This window comes from Pleurodeles waltl, chromosome 12 (genome assembly GCF_031143425.1).
Source record: "Pleurodeles waltl isolate 20211129_DDA chromosome 12, aPleWal1.hap1.20221129, whole genome shotgun sequence".
Lineage (NCBI taxonomy): Eukaryota > Metazoa > Chordata > Amphibia > Caudata > Salamandridae > Pleurodeles > Pleurodeles waltl.
In genome coordinates this window covers 41,842,399-41,855,934 of record NC_090451.1, presented here as the reverse complement: position 1 = coordinate 41,855,934, position 13,536 = coordinate 41,842,399, and the positions used below count along the sequence as shown (strand labels likewise).

At 50.4% G+C, this 13,536-nt stretch overlaps 1 protein-coding gene across 4 annotated transcripts in view; it reads right to left on the bottom strand.

Annotated features, from left to right (window-relative positions):
- The window catches only part of LOC138267441 (SURP and G-patch domain-containing protein 2-like), a 122,311-nt gene that overhangs the window by 95,580 nt on the left and 13,195 nt on the right, over positions 1–13,536 (bottom strand). For all 4 annotated transcript variants that reach the window (XM_069216381.1, XM_069216379.1, XM_069216380.1 and 1 more), the window contains exon 2: positions 3,621–3,663. The gene's annotated coding sequence lies outside the window, so the exon portion shown is untranslated. The remainder of the gene's footprint in view (positions 1–3,620; positions 3,664–13,536) is intronic.

Here is a 13,536-nt window from a genome sequence, read left to right as displayed (position 1 = left end):
AGTGTGGCGGGTCCTTTCCCCCACCAAACCGGCCGCCCTACTGGGAACCAGGTAGTTTGAGGGAAGCCACCCCACGCCAACATGTCCAGCGGCCTGGAAACATTGTTCCACAGGGAGGACCCAGCGAGGCCTCCCCGCCACCACACTAGGTGTGTTTGTCCCTGTGCACCATCTATGGGGGGCACCGGGGCAACTACATGCGGGACAGACACCTCAACAAAGGCCCCATTACCGGCAACAGGAGAGTGTCCCACCTGAGTGGAATAAGAGCGCAGGAGCTCCTGTGAGGACGAAGTGTGCCCCGATATACATATGAGAGGCACAGATGCGCTGTAAATGTCTTGTACAAGGGACCATGGAAGGGTTATCCATGTGATGTTTTTCCCTCAGGGTTTGTTTCTGCAGATTGCAACCTAATATGTCGTCATATGTCGTGTTGACTGTGTTGTGGTGACATATGTATTTATCAGGATCTGCCGGATATACCTTTAGGAGGGTGTGCTTTTTAGGACCTGTGCAAGGAGGAAACATTTCTCTTTTAAGTGCATACATGATGATCTGTTTATTATGACATGAGCTTTTTTTTTTTGTGTGAAAATGATGACCTGACTAATGCTGGTGTTGCAGAATAGTAGTACTCTATGTGTTTACCTGACTACTGCTTATTTTCGCAGAGTACTAGTAACCTGAGTAAAATTCTGACAACTGCTCATGGAGCAGGGTATTACTGATACATGTTGTGCTTGGTCTAATGATGTTTTATGCAATACAGTATATTTTTGTATAACTTGTCTTTGTTGATTCTTAGACCTAGTGAGTGATCAGGGAAGGTATTTTAAGTACATGTGCAGGACACCGGTCAATAGAAGTTCCCCAGCTACATGATGGCTTCTCTGGTATCAAACATCTCGTATTAATAAAGCCTCACTGAATCCAGTGATGGATTTATTAATACATGCACCCAGAGGGCACCTTAGAGGTACTCCCTGAAATCCCAACCAACTGATGGAGTGCTGGCTGACTAGTTTTATCCACCTGCCACCGACAGACACGTTTCTGACCCCCAAGGGTGACAGCCGTTGATCTCGGGTGGTCAGGAACAAAGCCTGCTCTGGCAGGGGTGTTAAAACTCCCCTCCCAACAGGATGACCTGCATATCTGCATTCCAAGGCAGGGAGCTTCAGAGAAGCCCACCGCCCTTGATACGTAGATCTGACTTTCCTCAGAGGAGATTCTGAACCCCCCCCAGGACCATTTGGCACCCGGACATGCAGGAAAATTAGTAGTCGGAGAGGCGCGTCCACCCCTCAGGTCAGTCCCACTCTTAAGGTGAGCTGCCTGATGTGGACACGAAATGTAAAAGTCTGCCATCTTGGTGATTGCAGAACTAGGAACTCTGGGACAGGGTTATGCCCACTTCCCACAGGAAGTGGCCATATAGGGGGTGTAGTGACCCCAAGCATAGGTACCCCATTGGCTACCACCCTACCCTCCCCTAAATCCAGAATTTAAGGGAGCCCCTGGCATCAGGAAATCAGATCCTGCCAACCTGAAAGGAGGAGGACCCTCCAGAGACAGAAAAGCGGGAACTGAAGACCAGTGACTGACTTGGCGCCAACCCTGCCAGCTGACTTCGCCAATTATGCCAAAGTTGCCTTGTCCTGCAGCTGCTTGTGCCTCCAAAAGCCCAGGAGGGCTGCCAGCCTTCACCGAAAAACAAGGAACTCCTGCGGAGTAGCGGAGCTGCTCTTCTGCATCTTGCAGGCATCCAAGCTGAACTGAGAGGACCTGTATCGCCAAAAAATCAGACAGCAGACAGCACCGCTGCACCCGAGCATCCTAGGCCTAGCTGAAGTGGGCCACCGGTGTCAGTGTGGTTTCACGGTCCTTCAAAGACAAAGCCCACTGTAGACTTCCTGATGGCGTATGCTGCCTCTTTTTGCAGACCCCTTCTACCGTGACCACCCCTGCTCACGGAAACCCAACGGTCCACTGCACCTGGACACCCAGACCAAGGAGAAGAGGACCACAGGTATCCCTACATTCCCAAGTCTCATAAGACCCGAGCCCACTTGCTGGTTTGGTCAGACTGGACCCCTCGTCCAAGCTTGCAACCCCTTTCGGCAGGCCCCTCTCCACTGCGACCACCACTGGTGACAGGAACCTGACGGTCCAAGACACCTTTGCACCCGGCTGCCCTGGAGCAAGGAGCAAAGGACCACCGGTGCCCTTAAGTCCCTAAGCATCACAAGAACTAAAACCCCAAGTTGGTTCATCCCAACTAGACCCCAAGTCCCTAACTGCAGCATCTTTCAGAATGGACCGATCCCCATTGACTTCCATGCAGCACCTGATGCTGAACTGCACCTATATGCCACAGTGCCACCGGAGGTGATCTGTTGGTGTGGTCTAGGACCCTATCCTATACTCACCGTAAGTCTGGAAGATTGATCCTTTAAGTTGTTGTGTAGTACTTGTTTGGCGTATATGTTTTCTCCCGTATAGAGCAACATTGCAGCTCCACAAAACTGCACTGTTGACTTTTCAAAACTGTGATACTTTCTATTACAAAAAGTACTTACCTAATCCTGTTGATTCTGGTACCTGAATATATACAAAGCTACCTGTTATTTTTATAAATTGGTGTGGATCTCCTTACTGAATTATGTGTATAATTTATTGACTATGTGCATGTGGTAAACGTCGCTGAGAAGCCTAAGGCTACTCAACCACTTTCCCCCGTAAGAGAGCACCTTGGGACTGCTGGACTCTGCACAGTATACCTCATTTTGGTATACTACAAAAAGAGCCAGCTTCCTACAGTATTCCACAAGACTGCCCTACTCCCTACTCTTATTCGCCCTGGAGATAATATCAGGTGAAGTGCTATCAGTGCTAGACCAGTTTTACAGGACGAGGACTCAGAGTAAACTGGGACAAGTTCATACCTTTGCTCTGGAAAGTGACACAATGTGTTATTTAAGGAGTTGCACTGGTTATTCACAGAAGAAACAAAATTGACAATCTGGGGGAAGATAATAGAAAATCTGCACAATTCAGTATTATTTCAGATCATAGCTGCACTGACTGATCTACCCTTTGTCTCTGTGTTTAATTAATGCACACACATTTATCCCAGGTCTAAATTCAAGGATCTCGATAAAATCATAAACATATGAGTCATGGGAGCGGTTGGTAAGTGGAGCAGAGTGAAACTTGAAATGCCTAAGCACCCACGAAAGGGACAGTCTGCAACTACCTCACATCCAAGCAAACTGCACTGTGTATCCAGCTGGTTTCTACATGAACTGGCCAGTGACTGAGGGCTGCTAACGGATGGAGCACTGAAGACCGGACTAAATAATGACTGTTTATTCGCATAATTTAGGGGGCCATTGTATTGCACTTGAAAAGGTTAGCCACACACCAAGTAAATCTGTAATAAAGCTTGGCCACAGGGAAACAGACAGTATTTATACTGCACAGCAGACACAGATTGTGAGCACTGCAGCAGAAAAGGCCTTTATTAAACAGGATACTAAAAAAAAAAAAAATAATAATAATAATAATAATAATAATAATAATAAAGAAATCAAAGCAAAACTGCAAAAGCAACGTACCTGACACAGGATGTGTTCTACTCAACTCTACCAGTAAATTTGTCTGTAAAAGAACAAAAAGAATTGGTACAATTACTGTACATGCACCACTTGCAGTACATCAACAATTGTGAAACACACAGCTCAGCTGAAGAATCAAGGGATCACCACAGTTACACATAGCCTAGCAGAGGATGAGGGTCATGAACTACATCAAACACTATAGTCCCCCAAGTATCCTTACATTTCACAAAGAAAGGTAGGATTTTGGGGTACTCTTTCCAGAACCAAGAGCACCGATCCATCACCAGTTTTCACTTCTGCAGAAATGTCTTGAGGCAACTTATACCTTATGCTGTGAAAAATGCCAGTGAACTACAGAATTAAAAAAAAAAAAAGTCTGCTGCTACTGGTTAGGTATTGTGCTATGTCAATTGATACCAAGAGCCGATCTGCAAGAATAAAAGGAGAAAATAATTTATAGTATAAATACTCAATTGCAGTCAGGAGGGCCGGACCATTTTTATGACATACACTTAAGATGAAGTTATATACTTTATTTATATACTATAAATGGAACGTATTAACATACTCTGTGATAATGCTAGAACTTTGGCATAGACTCAGTCCTCAAGGATTAGCCAAGTTCTTTCCAGATATCTCAAAAGTCAACGTGGATGTACATTTTTGCAAAGCACAATTTTAGACTGAGAGTAAAACAGACTAGACTGATGACATTGCTCCTTCATCAAGTTTATTCTCATGAATTCAGAAAGCAGATTCAGTTAACAATCCCTTTCATCAGGTCACTTCTGCAGATGATCCATAGTTCGTTTTAAAAACTGTAGACGGTCAGTTGGCCTCTTAGGTCAATGGATAATATGAGACAGTTGATCCTTTTGTTCACTGTGCTAAATTACTGTGGCATGTGTCCGCGTTCGCCATTATAGGATCTTTGTGAATGCAACAATACTAGATCTTTGTAAACACTACATTTATTTTATTTCTTCTTTTTCTATTAGCAAAATTACCACACTAACCAAAAGCTCATCAAACTGAATGAAATAAAGTTGTTCCTGTAAGCACATAATACCGTGTAATATAAAAAACAATCTGTCATTTTCAGGCTGCCAAGCACCACCACAATTCTGGTATCCATCACTGTCTCAGTTGAGCCCCCGGTTCTTTCTTTTTTTTTTTTTTTTTTTGCGCTCAGCAGTAGAGATCCCTAACCACCACCTCTGATCTTTTTAGGATTATGTGTGTTAAAAGCAACGTCGTAAGACAATTTTTGCACTTCATTTGTTGTCTATGACTTCGGGCTCCAATCCTAGAACATTTTTTCCTGGAGATAAGTTTTTTTATTTTTATACATATATATTTTCCTGGTGGTATCCTTCTCCTCTGGTTTATACAACTTCCACCAGTTGTTTCCTCACAGGATGGTCGTCTCAGGACTGGAGGCTTCTTCATAACTTGACTTGCAGGGGCTCTTCCATGTGAGAGGGGCTAAATGAAAAAGGTAATGCTTTCAGAGGGGACACTGATTCTGAATTAACACTACACTAAGCGATTACTCTGTATTTTTCTCCACATACCATGGAAGCCTACTTACCCTACACTGAAAGGTTAGTGAGAAACAATGCAGAAATACCTCTGCATGACAAAATGCCCAGTACAAAACTTTTTTTAGGTGGTCCAAGAGTCAATAGGGCTTACAATCATGTGGACTTTGTAGGAAGCTGGCCATCTATGCAGTGTACCATTGTAGGGTGACACAATGCATGTAGTCCCTCCCATATTGGCTGGCAGGGATTAAAATAACCCTAAAAGCTCTCTTTCATGGTAGTGTGTGCGAGCAGTAATGCTTATCAGAGGATAGTGTCAAGCATTTATTGCACCCACAGAGCCAGTAAGCGAAATACACAATCAATAAAGAAATCAGACACCAATTTATAAAAATAACACTTTGTTTTATATGAATTTAGATACCAAGATCATTAGAGTCAGGTAAGTACATTTCGAGATATTATTTTTAATAGGTTTCCAAAGTTCGAAATTTCTCAAGGTGTAATGTTATCCTATGGGGGGTAGAGGGGTTGGGGGGGAAACATGTATTGCATTCGGACACTTGTCAGCGACTTACAGAACTGTTCTTCAGGACTTAAGGTTAGTATGGGCCATGGTCCAAGGCCACATCAACAGGTCACCTCGGTGGGCTCTTGGGCTTTCAGATACAGAGGTGTGTTTCAGCATCGGGTGTCCCATTCACTTCAATGGAGATCAGTCCAGTGTAAAAGAGGCTGCAATCAGGGACTGGGTGGGGCCAGTCTGGGGGGCTCTGGTCTCACGATGCTCAGGACGTAAGGACACCTTTGGTCCTCTTCTTTTCAGGCCAGGGTGGCCAGGTGCAGAGGTGTCCTAAGGCGTTGGGCTTTTGTCACTGGAGGCACTCGCAGTATGGGGGGTCTACACAAAGAGGCTGCAGGCAGCACTGGGAAGTCCACAGTTGGCAAACCAAAGATGAGCTTCAGATCTGGAGGGCCGGGGGACCACATCGGCACCACTGGTCACTTCAAATCATGCTAGGGGGCACAAGTGCAGTGGTGCTTTCCGATGTTGGGTTTTGGCAATCAGGAGTTCGAACAGCTCTTCTGGGTTGCCAATAGGATGTAGGGGAGCAGCTCTGCTACTCAACTGGAGTTCCTGGGCCTTGAGTGAAGGCTAGATCCCCTCCTAGGCTTCTGGAGGCATAGGGAGCTGCAGAACGAGTTGTCTTAGGTGCAATTGTTAAAGACAGCAGGCAGGCCAGCAGGGTTGGTGCCAAGTCAGTTGCTGGTCTTCTATTCTTGCTTTTGCGACTCCTCAGTGTCCAACTTCTTCCTTGAGCTCGGCGGGATCTGAAGTCCTGGTACCAGGGGATCCCCCAAATACTCAATTCAAGGTCTTTAAGGGGAGTGAAGGGCAGTAGCCAACAAGCTTCTTACCCCTGGGTCATTACACCCCCAGATGACCACTTTCTTTGGGGCCTGGGAATCACCCTGTCCCAGAATTCCTAATTCTACCACACACAAGATGGTGGGATTCCTAATTTTGCGTTCACCTCAGGCTGGTCACCCTAGAGGTGTGTCCAGCCTGGCAGAGCAACACCACTCCTGTATAGGAATTTCCCACCTGTCCTTGAAACAGAAAGGCCTCAGGGAAGGGGGTTGCCTCTCCTAGTTGTGGGGATAGCTGGGGGTCGCATACCAAAGGCAGCAGGGACTTTAAAGTCCCTGGCCTTTTTTTTTTTTTGATAAAGAGATTTTATTGATTTTGCATGAAACCATAAAGTGTACAACTCAACATGATGCCAACGGGCATTAAACAATTATGGTTGAATCCTAAGACCCCGCTACACATTGTTAAAAAGGAAAATATCATACACAATCAAGAAACCTAAAAGCCTGCCAAGCACTCCCACTTCCCCCAGATCTTGTTAGGTTTATTTACGCAACCTCTGGCCTCATATACAAGTTTCTCTCGTTGCGCACACCAGTCCACTCCCCGTCTCCATTTAGTCAGTGTCGGTACATTCCTGGGCTTCCACTCTGCCAATATATCCCTCTTGGCCACCAGGCATGCCACCCCTAAGAATGTCCGGTCTGCTCTTCGCAGCCCAATGTCTCCCATAACCCCCAGAAGGAGGGGCAACGGCAACCTCTCCACCTCTTCTTGTAGTACCCCAGAGATCTCCTGCACAACCTCTTCCCAATAAGCCGCTATTATCGGGCATACCCATACCATGGGGAAGAAGTCAGCTGTGGGGCTCCCACAACGGGGGCATTCCGCCGAGGGGCGGAGGCCCGCTCTGTGTAGTTTGTCAGGCGTGAGATATGCGGTATGAAGAAAGTAGGTTTGTATTAATCGAAGGCGCGTGGCCATAGTAAGAGAGCGGGAAGCCATCAGAGCTTCTGTCCAGTCCATCTCCTCCATGGGACCCACCCAATCCTCCCACCTTTGGCGAAGTCCTCTTTGGGGGTCCGCAGCAACGGTAGTTAAGGTGCGATATATCTGGGAAACCCCTCCTCTACCCAGGTTTCCCATCAGAGCCTTGGCTTCCATGGGACTATGCTCTGGTATGATGTCCCCTGCTTGTATGTGGACTAGTAGGGCGTGACGCACTTGAAGATACCGGTGGAACTGTGTCTTGTTCAAAGCGTATTGTTTCTGGAGGTCCTGAAAGGATCGCATATGTGACCCTCCCCAGATATCACCCAAAGTAGAGATTCCTATGTTGTCCCAGTTCTGAAAGCCCTCCAGGCCTGCCACATGTACCAGCTGCCTCCCGTGCCATAGCGGGGTCTGTTGGGTAAGACGACTCCACCACCCCGTCACTTTCTGAGCCGTCTGCCATCCCTGTAGTACCACTTTGGTCACGTCTGGGACATCTCGGGGGATCGGATTCCCGTATAGGGTGCCGAAGATCCGTGGGTAGCCCATTGTCTGTAGTTCTAGTTGATATGCGGGGTCTGTCCACCCAACCCCCACCCAGTCATTAATTACGAGTGTGTGCATCACTAGGTAGTAATATTGGATATTGGACAAACCCAAGCCCCCGTCGTGTATGTCCCTCTGACATGTTTTAAGCGACAATCGTGCGCGAGTGCCGCCCCATATGAATTGGCGCGCTAAGGAGTCCATCTCCCTGAACCATCTCGTGGGGATGGGCAGTGGAAAGTTCTGCAGGAGGTATAGGAGCCTGGGGAGGATCATCATCTTGTACAGCGCTATTCTGCCGAGTAGATTCAGGGGAAGCGCCTTCCAGCGCAAGAGATCGGCTTTGACTTTCTTTGTTAGTGGCGTGATATTAAGTTCCCACGCTAACTCAGGAAGAAGTGAAATATGTATTCCTAGGTATTTAAAGCTGTTTCTCCGAACTGGGATGTTTCGTTGCCAGTCTATACAGTCTCGAGAGCGGTGTAGGGGAATTAGCAAGGACTTGGCCGGGTTCAGGGTCAGTCCCGAGGCTTCTGCGAAAAGTCTCAGGATCTCCAGGACGCGTGGGCCGCTTTTGGATGGGTTAGACATATATAGGAGAACATCGTCCGCGTACAATGCCACTCGGTCCTCCAAACCGAGAGGCCAGTGCCAGCCCTCAATCAGTGGATCGCTTCTCAGTAGTATCGCCAAGGGTTCTATTACTAGCGCAAAGAGTAGAGGGGATAGCGGGCATCCCTGCCGAGTGCCACGTCCAATGGGGAACGGGTCGGAGACTACTCTGTTCACCCGGACTCGGACAGTAGGGTTAGAGTATAGGAGTTTCACTAGTCCTCGGAATTTAGGTCCGAGCCCGTCCTTATGCAGGACCTGTTCGAGGTAAGACCAGTCCACTGTGTCAAAAGCCTTTTCAAAATCAAGTAAAAGTAGTGCCAAGTGCTTGTGTGACTTAGTTTTGTGGTGCGCCAAGGCCAGATGCAACCGCCTGATGCAGTGCCTAGTACTACGGGTAGGCATGAAGCCACACTGGTCAGGGTGCACCAGCGTGGGCATTACCTCCTTCAGTCTGGAGGCAAGGATCGAGGAGAGTATCTTGATTTCAACATTTAGGAGTGAGATGGGCCGGTACGCAGAGCAGTGTCGTGATGGGGGTTGGGTTTTGGGGATCACCACAATCGTCGCTTGGTCAATCTCAGTGGGGAAACGGCCTTGGTTTTCAGCTTCGTCATACATATTAAGTAGGTGGGGACCCAGGATGTCGCTGTATTTACTATATAGTTCTGCTGGGAAACCGTCTGGGCCTGGGGTTTTGCCCGTTGCCAGGCTGGATATTGCATTGCTGATCTCTGCGAGGCTAATGGCCTCCTCCAGTCTGTTTCTCGCCTCTGGGGACACCCTAGGAAGGGTAATATCGTTTAGTAGTGGGGTCTCTCTCTCAATGGCGGGGTGCGGGTGCTTGGCATATAGACGAGTATAGTAGGAGGCGAAGCTATGTGCAATTTCTGCAGATGTTTTAACAAGAGAGCCTGAGTCCTCTAGGATCTCGGGTATAATTCTGTTGGCCATGGGGCGGTGGCTAGCCAGTGCAGCAGCTTCCCGTTTTTATCCCCCCCATCCATAAATTCGGGCTGATGAGGCTCTCCACATGTGTTTGGCGGTCTCCAGCATTATGTGTTTGATATCCTCTCTCACTCTAGTCAGTTGCCTCATGGTAGAGGCCGAAGCCAAGTTTGCGTGCTGGCGTTCCAGTCTTAGGGCCTTGGCTTCCATTTCAGAGATCTGGGAGTTCTGGTCTCGTTCACGGGACCGAAGGGTGTGTTTGGCGTGCCCTCTAAGAGTGGCCTTACCAGCGGCCCATATTATTCTTGGGGATCGAACCGAACCTACGTTTAATTCAAAGTATTGACTAAGGTGACTCCTGAGCTCCTGCGTGTAATCTTCATCCTGTAGGTGCCAAGCGTTCAAACGCCACATAGGCCGCCTGGTGGGGTCTAATCCGCCCAGTCGGATACGTATTGGCGCATGGTCCGAGACCCCTCGAGGGAGAATCTCCGCCCCCGCAACGTTTAAGAAGTCCAGGGCTGGCATAAACACAAGGTCTATTCTGGATTGCGTCTGGTGGGCCGCCGATGTGTGTGTGTATTGGCGCTCTCTGGGGTGCCAGGTGCGCCACACCTAGCACAAGCCGAGGCTCTCCACCCAGCTGCTTAGGGTTGAAGCCCTCTTAGATCTACTGGTGGTGATCTCTCCAGATACGTCAAGAATTGGGTCAAGAACCACATTGAAGTCGCCTCCCAGTAGGGTGGTTCCTTGGGGAAGTCCTGAAGTCACTCGGTGGAGCGAAAGTAGGAAGGTGTCAAGACCCGCTGGAGGGGCATAGGCGCATACAAGATTTAGCGGGTGCCCCTGAAGAGTCCCCGTGACCACTACGAATCTACCCTGCAGGTCGGACTGTGTGGCTGTGATCACCATGGGTAGAGATCGGTGAAGTAGGATGGCCACCCCTCTAGAGCCTCTGGAGAATCCCGCGTGATACACTCTATCATATCCTCCTCGCGCAAGCATTGGGCATCTGGAGCCAAGGAGGTGGGTCTCCTGCAGGAGGACCACGGAGGGGGAGTATCTACGGAGACTGTGGAATACGGCTGACCTCTTGATCTTGTCTAATAGGCCGTTTACATTCCAGGAAAGGACCTGGGTCATTGAGGGCCAAGCGTGAGATGTGCAGGTGCTATACAAGGTTTGGTGTGCGGGTGTGAGCCTAGGGACGACCATTTCAAACAATTCGGTGGAATCTTAAGATTACAAACCAGGCTAACTAACTCGTAGCCCTTTAAAACTAAATCAAACTTCCTCCCCCCCAAAATCCCCCCTTCCCCATACTCCCACCCCGGAAGCATCTGTCGCCTGAATACCCAACTGGAACCCGACAGCCAATAGAGCTGTCATTGGGGTGGAGTGGTGGACCCCTCCTTTCCTTCGGATCAGTTGCAATTAACGGTCACAAATCGAGCGTCCGACACCATACATTAGGAAGTCTCCGGTGTCGTCAATGGCAGTCCCACCGGGGCCTGCCCGAGCACACCAAGTGCGGCCTGTCTCCCCCGCGTCTAGCGAAGGGGTTGCACATACCCTGTCAGGCGAGCATCGGGGATTGACTTAGGCGACCGTCCTCTGCCACCTGGGACGGTGTCTGAGGCCCCGGGAGAGCATCAGAAGCACCCTCAGTCTGTGGGTCCGAGTCTTGGGCCGCCTCATTGTCTGCAGGAGTGTTCAGGTCTTTCCGCCTACCTCTCAGGGATCTGGTGCGCCGCCGGCTCCTCCGGGGCCCCTCTGAAGAGGAGGGTTCGACACATGGGGCTTTCCCGGTAGATCCTGGGGGACCTTTTCGGGCCCCGATGCACTCTTCCGTCAGCCAGTCCCATGCCTCCTCTGGTGATTCGAAGAAGTATGCTTTCCCAGCCATGAGAACTTTGAGTTGTTGCGTCTTGCCCGGTTTTCAGCATCTTCTGCACGACGGTGAAGCTCGCTGGTTCGAGTCTGCAGCTGAGCCACTTTGGTTTTGAGGTCAGACAAATCGTTTTCATTCTGAGAAACTCGGGATTCCACCTCCATGATTCGGTTTACTGCATTTCTAAGGTCTTGTCTGATGAGGCCCATATCCACACGCACTTCTCCGATTTTGGTTTCCACGGCCGTCTGCGATGATTGGATAGCTTGGAGGATGGCGCTCACTCCGTCTGGGGCCGGACCCCCGCTAGCTGTGTCTCCCCCTTCTTCGTTGGCCCGTCGTCGTCGTGAACTGATCGATTTTTTGCTGGGAGGGTGGAGGTTGTTTGTTCGCCTTGTCCTTTCCCATCGTGGCGCCTGGGGTGAGGGTCGAGTGTATCGCACTCTCCGTACTATGTTTTCAAGCCCAAGATTTCAGTTTGCCTTCAAGTATCTTGGACCAGGGAATGTTTTACCGCGTTGCTCCGCGCAGGGACGGTAGGATGCCACTGCCTCAATGGCGTCCCCTAGTTTCTTTTACTCTCCCTTGGGCTCTGTGGAAGTGTCTCTTACTGGCACCTTTGGAGGGCCGGGTCATTGGCTCTCGTCCGGTGCTCCCCTCCTCGTTCCCTCTGCTCAGATGGGAGGGACTCGCCATAGATCAGGGCCCAAGTCCCCCCATATCCAGGATCTAGTATTTCAGTGGAAGGTCCCGTCTCGCCACACGTTGGCCTCTGGTTTCCAGATCTGTTTCGACAAGGGTCAATTTTCTATTGTTCAAGGCCTTAAATTTCAGGCTGTTCTGGGACGTGTTCCTCCACTTCTCGGATCTTGGTCTGCTCCTATCTCTTGCTATGGGCCTTGGCGAGCCCCCTCTGGGTGAAGGTCTGAAGGGGAGCCAGAGGTGGGCCACCGCGTGTCCCCTTCGCTGTGACAGAGACAGGAGAGGGGGGTATCACAGATCACCGACCCCCCCCCCCTTTCCTCCTTCTCTCTTGGGCCTTTGAGGTGTGTCTTTGTCTTCCCGGGGGTCCCCGCCCGACTCCCAGCCGGGGGGAAGGGCATCAGCCGCGGTGACGGTCTTCTCGTCTTCGCCTGGCCGCTTCACCTCCGTTTTGCGGGCCTGGCAGGACAAATGGGGGGTCTCGGCCCCTCGGCCCGTTCCCGCGGGACAGCGCACAGGGCAGGGCCACTCACCCGGTGCTCTCCCCCTCGGCCGGGGTTTCACTGGCCTACCGGCTACAGGTATCCGCGGGGGAAGGGCATCAGCCGCGGCGGCAAGCTTCCTGTCCCCGCCCGGCCGCTTCACCTCCGTCTCGTGGGCACGGCTGGACAAATGGGGGGGTCTCGGCCTCCCGGCCTGTACCCGCGGGGCAGGGCCGCTCACCCGGCACTCTCCCTCTCGGCCAGGGTTTCATCGGCCTTCAGGCCACAGGGATCCATCGTCGGGCCCGGTCCAGGCTCCCCAGGGGCTCTCGCCGTTCCCTCAATCCGCCGCGTTCGCCATCAGCAGTGCGATCGGCCCGATCTCATCCCAGTCGGGTGCGTCGTGTCGCGCCCGCCATCTTCTTTTCCCTTCCCGAGATCGGCCGGATCTCCGCGCGAGCGTGGGATGCAGGATCCTCGTTCGTTTGCCGTATACGACTCCCTATGAGACCCAGGGTCACATGGGAGCCCGAATCGGCGTCTTTCTGCTCAATCGGACCGCGTTGGCTATGGGCGGATGACGGAGGGGTCCAGAGCACTCTCAGAGTGCGACCACCATCTTGACGCCCGAAGCCACGCCCTTAAGTCCCTAGCCTTTTATATGCATATTTACTAGTCATCCTATTGGCAGAGGTGATAACACCTCCTGCCAGAGTCAGTACTGTTTCTGACCTCAGAGACCAGGGGCTCTCACCTCCAGGGGTTCAGAACTCATCTGTGGGGTTGGCAGGCTAGTTGATACCAGTCAGCTAGCACACTAGAA